At 42.0% G+C, this 9,072-nt stretch overlaps 1 pseudogene; it reads right to left on the bottom strand.

The window, feature by feature from the left end:
• Positions 1-4,979: 4,979 nt before the first annotated feature.
• Positions 4,980-7,801, bottom strand: LOC129832256 (inositol-tetrakisphosphate 1-kinase-like; annotated as a pseudogene).
• Between the last annotated feature and the right edge of the window lie 1,271 nt (positions 7,802-9,072).

The raw sequence follows: 9,072 nt of genomic DNA, 5'->3' as shown, positions 1-9,072 counted from the left end.
TGGCCTGCTGAAGGTCATTTTGCAGGGCTCTGGCAGTGCTCCTCCTTGCACAAAGGCGGAGGTAGCGGTCCTGCTGCTGGGTTGTTGCCCTCCTACGGCCTCCTCCACATCTCCTGATGTACTGGCCTGTCTCCTGGTAGCGCCTCCATGCTCTGGACACTATGCTGACAGACACAGCAAACCTTCTTGCCACAGCTCGCATTGATGTGTCATCCTGGATGAGCTGCACTACCTGAGCCACTTGTGTGGGTTGTAGACTCCGTCTCATGCTACCACTAGAGTGAAAGCACCGCCAGCATTCAAAAGTGACCAAAACATCAGCCAGGAAGCATAGGAACTGAGAAGTGGTCTGTGGTCACCACCTGCAGAATCACTCCTTTATTGGGGGTGTCTTGCTAATTGCCCATAATTTCCACCTTTTGTCTATTCCATTTGCACATCAGCATGTGAAATGTATTGTCAATCAGTGTTGCTTCCTAAGTGGACAGTTTGATTTCACAGAAGTGTGATTGACTTGGAGTTACATTGTGTTGTTTAAGTGTTCCCTTTATTTTTTTGAGCAGTGTACATTTGATTTATTTTCTCTCTCAATGCCTGTTATAAGACTGGGAATATAATTATATACATCTACAAGTGGTGCTTTTGTAATTTCGTTTGCACAAGGGATTCACTTTTATTTAATTTTTTTCTCTCTTTTTGCTGCTTAATACACGAACACAAACATAACTTTAAAGAGCAGGACTGTAGGTTTGGGTTTAACACCGCACTCTCACAGACATACTGTGCGAAGAGAACATGTTCTACTTAGGCTTGTACCTCGTTTGGGGAGGTACTGTCTGGGATAGGGGGAGGTGGTTGGGGGGAGGAAAGAGGTTGAATTGTTCAGTTCTAATGTTGTCATTCTGTCTTTTAATTTTTTTTCTGTACTTTTTCAAAGTATCTTGCACCGTACATTATTAGTCTGAGACAAGTTATTCTGGGGTTTTGGGGTATTCATTGCTTTTCCACTCTATGCTCTAATGACAGGATTGTATAACGGCAGTGCTCAGGGTGGTCGAAATAATACGATCAAGTACATTTCGTTGAACATCAAAGGGGTTGACAACCCTGTGAAGCGTAAAAGGGTGCTGACACACTTAAAGGGTTTTTATGCAAATGTTGCATTTCTACAAGAGACTCACTTGAGGACTGGTGAGTATTTTAGGATGCACAGGGACTGGATTGGTCAAGTGTTCCACTCTAACTTTCATAGTAAATCAAGAGGTGCTGCCATTTTGGTTGATAAAGCTACTCCCTTTGTAACTTCTGAGGTTTTGCTGATCCTAAGGGACGATAAGTCAAAGTAACCGGTAAACTGTTTTCTACCCCTCTTGTTTTGACTAGTGTTTATGCTCCCAATTGGGATGACACAAGTTTCATTTCTTCCTTTTTATCTGCTATACCCAATTTAGATTCTCATTTGTTGATTTTAGGGGGAAATTTCAACTGTACAATGTCCCCAGTTCTTGACAAGTCCTCACAAAGAACTACAGGCCCCTCTAAATGTGCCCTACTTTTTCAATATTTTCTTCAGAAATATGCTATGTGTGAGGCCTGGCATTTCCTACATGCTACAGATAGACAGTATTCCTTTTATTCTCATGTTCATCAAACATTCTCCCGCATTGATTACTTCTTTTTGGACAAAAAACTTCTGCCTAACATTTGGCGGTGTACTTACGAGAGTATTGTTATTTATGACCATTCACCATTAGTGCTTGAACTAGAGTTCCCCCAGTGTTATCAATGGCGTCTTAACCCCATTTTACTCTCAGATAAGGAGTTTCATTTCTTCTGAAATCACCTTATTCCTAGAAACCAATTCAACGCCAGGTATGTCCTGCTCTACCATCTGGGAGTCTCTCAAAGCATACCTACTTGGCGAAATTATTTCTTATACAGCCAACCAAAACAGAGTTCGCTCTCAGCGACTTTGGGACCTGAGCGAATCCATAGCCACATTGGATGAGAAGTATGCTACGGATCCATCCTCTGATCTGCATAAAGAGCGCCAACTACTCCAATCTGAATTTGATGAGCTTTCTACCAGGCAAGCTGAACAGTTACTCTTGCGAGCTCAGTCAAGAGTGTATGAACAAGGCGACAAGGCCAGTAAACTCCTTGCACATCAGATCCGTATATCTGAGGCCTCACGTTTAATCCCACAAATAAGGACCCCGTCTGGTGCCACCACAGTTATACATAAAGAGATCAATGATCAATTCAAACAATTTTACTCTGCTCTATACACCTCTGAATCTCCTCAAGACCCTTTGCTTATTGATTTATTCTTTAATGGCTTGAATATGCCTTCAATTGATACAGACTCCCATGACTGTCTAGAAGAATAATTTACACCTGAGGAGATTGCAACAGCAGTGTCCGCAATGAATAGTGGTAAATCACCGGGTCCGGGCGGTTTTCCAAACAAATTTTACAGGATGTTTTCTGGTCTGCTTTGCCCATTCTTGTCTCAATTATTTGCATAGTGCCTTAATACCTCAAAGCTTCCACCTAGTCTTTATCAGGCTTAAATTTCATTACTATTAAAGAAAAACAAAGACCCCCTGGAATGTGGATCCTATCGCACAATCTCGCTTTTAAACTGTGATTACAAAATCCTAGCCAAGCTTTTAGCCAACCGTATGGAAGGCTCGCTGCACCAAGTAATACACTCTGACCAGACTGGCTTTGTGAGAAATAGGCATTTGTTTTTCAGTATTAGACGCCTTATGAATATACTGTACTCCCCAGCGTCGGGGGACCCGGAGGTGGTGGTCTCACTTGATACGGAAAAAGATTTTGACTGCGTTGAGTGGGACTACCTAACAGCCGCCCTTTATAGATTTGGCTTTGGCCCCAAATTCATTGCGTTGATAAAGATTCTTTATTTTTCTCCCATGGCTTCGGTACGGACTAACAACTTGTCCTCAGACTATTTTCCCTTGCACAGCGGATCCAGACAGGGTTGTCCACTCTCCCCCTTGTTGTTTGCTTTGGCAATCAAGCCTCTCGCCATTGCACTATGCTCTAATGATGCCATTCAAGGTATAATCAGGACGGGCTTAGAGCAGAAAGTCTCGCTATATGCTGATGACCTCCTTTTGTTTATCTCCAACCCTGATACCTCATTGCCACGTGCCTTATCTGTTCTTAAAAAGTTTAGATCAATCTCAGGGTACAAGCTGAATCTAGGCAAGAGTGAGCTTTTTCCTGTAAATAAGGCTGCTTTAAATTGTTCTTTTACAAGTTTTCAGTTTAGGATTGTTCGGGATCAATTCACCTACTTGGGAATTAAAGTGACAAGGAAATATTCAAATTTGTTTCAGGAAAACTTTGTTGCTCTAGCAGACAGTTTGAAACAATCTTTTACTTCTTGGAATTCGCTACCTCTTTCTCTTATTGGAAGGATTAATGTCATTAAAATGAATGTGTTGCCCAAATTTTTATATTTGTTTCAATGTTTACCCATTTTTATTTCTAAATCTTTTTTTAATTCACTGGATCAAACATTCATGTATTTTATTTGGGATGGCAAGGTACCACGGATTGGTAGAAAACATTTACAGAAGCCTAACGCTTTGGGTGGTTTAGCTCTAACAAATTTTCAGACATACTATTGGGCTGCAAATTTCAGAGCCCTTTTGTACTGGCTGCAGACTGATCCTACTGGCCCTAGACCACTCTGGGTCCAGATGGAGTCTGAATCGTGTAAACCTGCTGCACTTTCTTCTGTGTTGTGCTCGTCTCTCCCAGTGTCCCTTGGCAAAAGGTGTGTCAACCCAATTGTAAAGCAGTCTCTTAAAATTTGGAATCAGTCCTGTTTAGCCTTTAGCCTCCGAGGCTTTTCTCTATCAGGCCCAATCAATCAGAACATTTTATTTCCTCCATCTTTGAATGATGAGGCTTTTGCCATCTGGCACTCACTAGGCCTCTCCTCACTAGCCCAATTATTCTTTGATGATACATTTGCCTCTTTTGTTCAGCTACTTGAAAAGTTCATCCTCCCCCAATCCCACTTTTTCCGCTATCTCCAGTCTAGGAACTTTGTCAGAGCTAACACACCTGAATTTCCCCATAGGCCTGCGAATACAGCTATAGAGAACATCTTTGAGCTGAACAAGCTTCCTAGGGGTGCAATTTCAGATGTATATGCAATCATTCATGACTTACAGAACCCTTCTTTGGTGCCTTTAAAGACTCGATGGGAAAAGGATTTGGGGGAAGAACTTGGGTAAGACACTTGGGAATCTGTGCTGCACAGGGTGCATTCGTCCTCTTTTAGCACTAGACACAGCCTCATTCAATTCAAGGTGGTTCACCGTATCCACTGGTCCGGGGCCAAACTTGGAAGAATATTCTCTGATTTTGATCCTACCTGTGTCAGATGTAAAACGGAATAAGCCACACTGTTGCATATAATTTGGGGCTGTCATAAACTGTCAGGTTGCTGGGAATTAATATTTAAATGTTTCTCTGATATATATGACACTGTTATAGATCCGTCTCCCCTTACAGCTCTTTTTGGAGTACTGCCCATAGGTACCCCCCTGTCAAGAATTCAGTTGGACACTGTTGCTTATACAACTCTTTTAGCTAGATGGCTTATACTACAGAACTGGAAGATGGCAGCTCCACCATCCTATAAATATTGGGTGAGAGATGTGTTGTGCTCTCTGAAACTAGAAAAAATTCAATTCAATACACGTGGGAACCCCAAACTGTTTTATGAGGCTTGGGCTCCATTCCGGTCTCACTTTAAACAGTCCTCTGATGGCATTCGTATTAAAACAAATACGTCTGTATTTGACCCCCCTGTGACTTAAGGGTTGGATGAGCATTTATTTGTTTTTTTGGGGGGGGGGGGGGGTTTGGGGGGGGGGGGGGGGGCATTAAGTTTGATGATGTGCTTATTGATTGTGACCTGCAGATGCCTTGTTCATCTTGCCCGGTCAGAGACTAAAATGTGAGCTTGTTTTGCCCTGTTTAAAAAAATAAATAATTGTTCACGCTTAAATAAAATGATTATTATTCATTTTTTATTTTAAAGCATTGTAAACTTTTTATTTTTGGTCCAGTGGATAGTCAGTCTGTGGCCATGATTGTCTGTGAGTGGTTGCATTTCTCTACCCCTTATCCCTTGTTTACAGGAACAATGATGAGGTGTTTGCTCTGTCCCTGTACTACAGATTGCCCTTTAACCTTTGTAGCCTTCTGCCTGATGTGTTCAACTTATCTAAAGTACGGTATCTTTGAAGAATTTTTTTTCTAGTTGAGTATATTATTTATGTTGTTTTGTGTTGTCTTGTGTGTAAAACTGAATAAACAGAGTTTTAAAAAATAAAATAAAATAGTGATGAGTTTGTGGGCACTATGGTGTTGAACACTGAGCTGTAGTCAATGAATAGCATTCTCACATAGGTGTTCCTTTTGTCCAGGTGGGAAAGGGCAGTGTGGAGTGGGATTGAGATTGCGTCATCTGTGGATCTGTTGGGGCGGTATACGAATTAGAGTTGGTCTAGGGTTTCTGGGATAATGGTGTTGATGTGAGCCATGACCAGCCTTTCAAAGCACTTCATGGCTACAGACGTGAGTGTTACGGGGCGGTAGTCAATTAGGCAGGTTACCTTCGCTTTCTTGGGCACAGAGACTATGGTGGTCTGTTTGAAACATGTAGGTATTACAGACTCGGTCAGGGAGAGGTTGAAAATGTCAGTGAAGACACTTTCCGGTTGGTCAGCCTATGCTCTGATTACACGTCCTGGTAATCCGTCTGGCCCCGCGGCCTTGTGAATGTTCACGCTCTCCATCAGCTATGGAGAGCGTGCTCACACAGTCGTGTGGAACAGCTTGTGAAGTAAATACAACACTCAATCTTATGGGACAGTTTCCCAGTCACAGGTTAAGCCTAGTCCTCGACTAAAATCACTTTCAATGGACAATCTCCATTGAACATGCTTCTTGTTCCAAGACTAGGCTAAATCTGTGTCCAGGAAATCAGCCGTAAATGTCTTATAAATGAGATAAAAGGAGTTTGCCAAAAACTGAATCACCATTGCCTGGTGTGGAGGCTCTGAAAACAACAAGTTTAGTTAGTAAGTTTATGTGTTTGGGTATAGACAGTCCCTCACTGACTCAGAGGGAAGCTGAGGCCCTTGCTCTCCACGTCCTCCTGGATGACTGACAGGTCACTGGTGCTAATCTCCAAGTAGGGAGGGCTGCTGATTCACCAGTCTACAGGGGGGAGGGATCAGGAAGAGCATAAGACAGATGAGAGCTTGGCTTGGCAGATGTCTAGAGGAGGGACAGTGAGGCTACTAAGCTGTACTTCTCAGGGAGTTCTGGAGCTGGCTCATAATCTGTTTGGAGGCAAAGCGATCCAGTAGCTGGCTCATTGCTGGAAGGGGGTCCAGAAGAACATTATGGGGATGCGCGGACACATAACCCTGAAACACACAAACATATACTTTAGTATGATAAAATACTACTGTTGTACCCAATTAAATGGGCCCTTTTACCATACCTGGAAGTTGTCGAGGAGTTGTTGCGATTGGCTGTCGTACTCGGCCTCGACAATGACATCAGAGAGCTTGTGTACAATGTCCTCAAAGGGTCCTTGAGACCAATGGCTGACTGAGATCTATCTGTATCAGGAGAGAAGTGTGAATAAAATATCCTCTGCCTCAGGCACAACTTGATGTGTAAATATTCAAATGTAATGCTATGACATGCATCTGTGAGGCAAACGCTACAGCTATTGTTCCCCTCTGTTTGAGAGGTGCTCCAAGCAGCTGACTGCAGGTGGCAGTGAATGAAACAACGAACAAGACATCTGAATCAGACAAGACAGTGACAGAGACAGACAGGAAAAGAAGGAGTAAGTGAGTGAGAGAGAGAGAGAGAGAGAGAAAGCGAGAGGGAGAGAAAGAGAGAGGGAGAGAAAGAGAGAGAGAGAGAAAGAGAGAGAAAGAGAGAGAAAGAGAGAGAGAGACATAGAGAGAGAGAGAGACAGAGAGAGCAAGAGAGGGGGGTAATGTGTGTGTCAGACAGGAAAACAGAGACAGACAGGAAAAGAAGGAGTAAGTGAGTGAGAGAGAGAAAGAGAGAGAGAGAGAGAGAGAGAGAGAGAGAGAGAGAGAGAGAGAGAGAGAGAGAGAGAGAGAGAGAGAGAGAGAGAGAGAGAGAGAGAGAGAGAGAGAGAGAGAGAGCAAGAGAGGGGGGGTAATGCGTGTTTCTATGTGACACATATTAACATACATTTTTTTTTTGAAACTCATAGTTTCATAAATACCATCAATCATTCAACTGGCATAACTTGTTTCCTAACTACAATATAAAGCAATTACTAATGTATCCCTCACATGCCTACAGATTGTATTTTTACAACCTTATAATGACACTATTCTCATGTCTTCCATCCTAAACCTAAGAACATAATGCAATGTAATGGAAATTGACTTACCTCAAACACCTCAACACCGTGGCTCCTGACCAGAGGGAATTCAATGTTGAATGAAAATGTTAAGAGACAATTTATGACAGTTATACCGAGGAGAACCCATATGAGTAAGGCTGCAAGAGAAGCTCCAATGTAGCCTACAGTAGTATAAGTTTAAACTTACGCACAAAGCTCAGCAAAAGCAACCAGATGAATTTGTCTCTGTCTCTTGTCGCTCAGACAGAAACCTACCCTGCGCCCAGACATTTGGGCAGAGGAGCAATGCCTAGGATGGTTGGACAAATGGTAGGAAATACTGATGACTTGAAGGTGTGAGAGAGAGATAGAGAGAGAAACCTCTTCTTTACAAAATGGGAGTAGGCATAGATTTTCATATACTGTAGTGGTTCCCAAACTGTGGGCCGTGTCCCCCAGGGGGGTGCGCTAGGGTTCCCTTTTTTATAAAGGAACTCAGTCCGGCTTTTAACTTACTCTTGAAAGTTGTAAAAGTAGAATGCACAAGATGCAATTTCGAAATAGAGTAGTGCATCATCAGTTTTCTTCTTCTCGTGTCAGTCATTGTATACCTTACAGAGCTATTTATAACTTGTCAGAAATGTCCAGATCAACTAGCCCATGTCAGCTAACGTTTTTTAGCTAGGTATTTTAACCCATAGATGTTGTATGGTTTGAGTCACTGAAATATCACATGAATACACATTAGACGTGGCAAAATGTCTAGAATTGGAAGAAAATTTGATTTAAACATGCGGAATGTTCTCTTCAACAACAAGAGCAGTCTGAATAGTCTGTGTCATGAAGTGCTTGTGCCCATATAAATAGACGTGGCGCCCCTGCGCGCACAGTAGGGGCGCGGGATGATTTATTCTTATGATTTATTTCGCCAGTAGTGCTATATCCTTCCACAGACAACTTCCTTATTGCGAACAAATTGTAACCAGCTTTACCAGTGTGTTGTTTGCAGCATTAGCGTGAGCAACAATAGTACAATCGGCGGTTTGCCTTCAAAATAAAAGTTTCCCATTGAAACTGATGCAAACGGATACAAATTGTGGAATTATGCCACAACTGGACTAAATAATGTTAAACAAAGTTGGAATGTTCTTATATACATTCAATTAAAGAGAATAATTAGTTCATTTGACACCCAAAAAGTTTTCACATTTGTTGAAATCGCAATGTGGATGTATTATACTTCAGAATTGCATTGGAGCATACTTACATTGAAATGTACAGCCTTACCTATGGATCTTGGCTCCATGAAATGGGGTATCAGTCTACTCAGTGACACTCACAGAATATAACTATGTCGAGTGTACACAAATATTAGATTCATAGCTCTTATTGAAGGAATTTAAAGGAAACTATATTTTGGTATTTGTTTCATTGGTCTATTGTTGATATAGTCCCAAACAGTTCTCCATTTCAGCAATCAAGTTTTCAAGATGTATAACTTTCAAAATACATTTTGCATAATTGAATGCTGGGTTTTGCATCATATGGACTGGCATAGCTGTTCTGTGAGTGTTATTGAGTAGGCTGGTACCCCATTTCATAGACACAAGATCCATAGG

This window comes from Salvelinus fontinalis, chromosome 33 (assembly GCF_029448725.1).
Source record: "Salvelinus fontinalis isolate EN_2023a chromosome 33, ASM2944872v1, whole genome shotgun sequence".
Classification (NCBI taxonomy): domain Eukaryota; kingdom Metazoa; phylum Chordata; class Actinopteri; order Salmoniformes; family Salmonidae; genus Salvelinus; species Salvelinus fontinalis.
The sequence above is the reverse complement of the archived record's forward strand: the minus strand, read 5'-3'. Positions and strand labels throughout refer to the sequence as shown.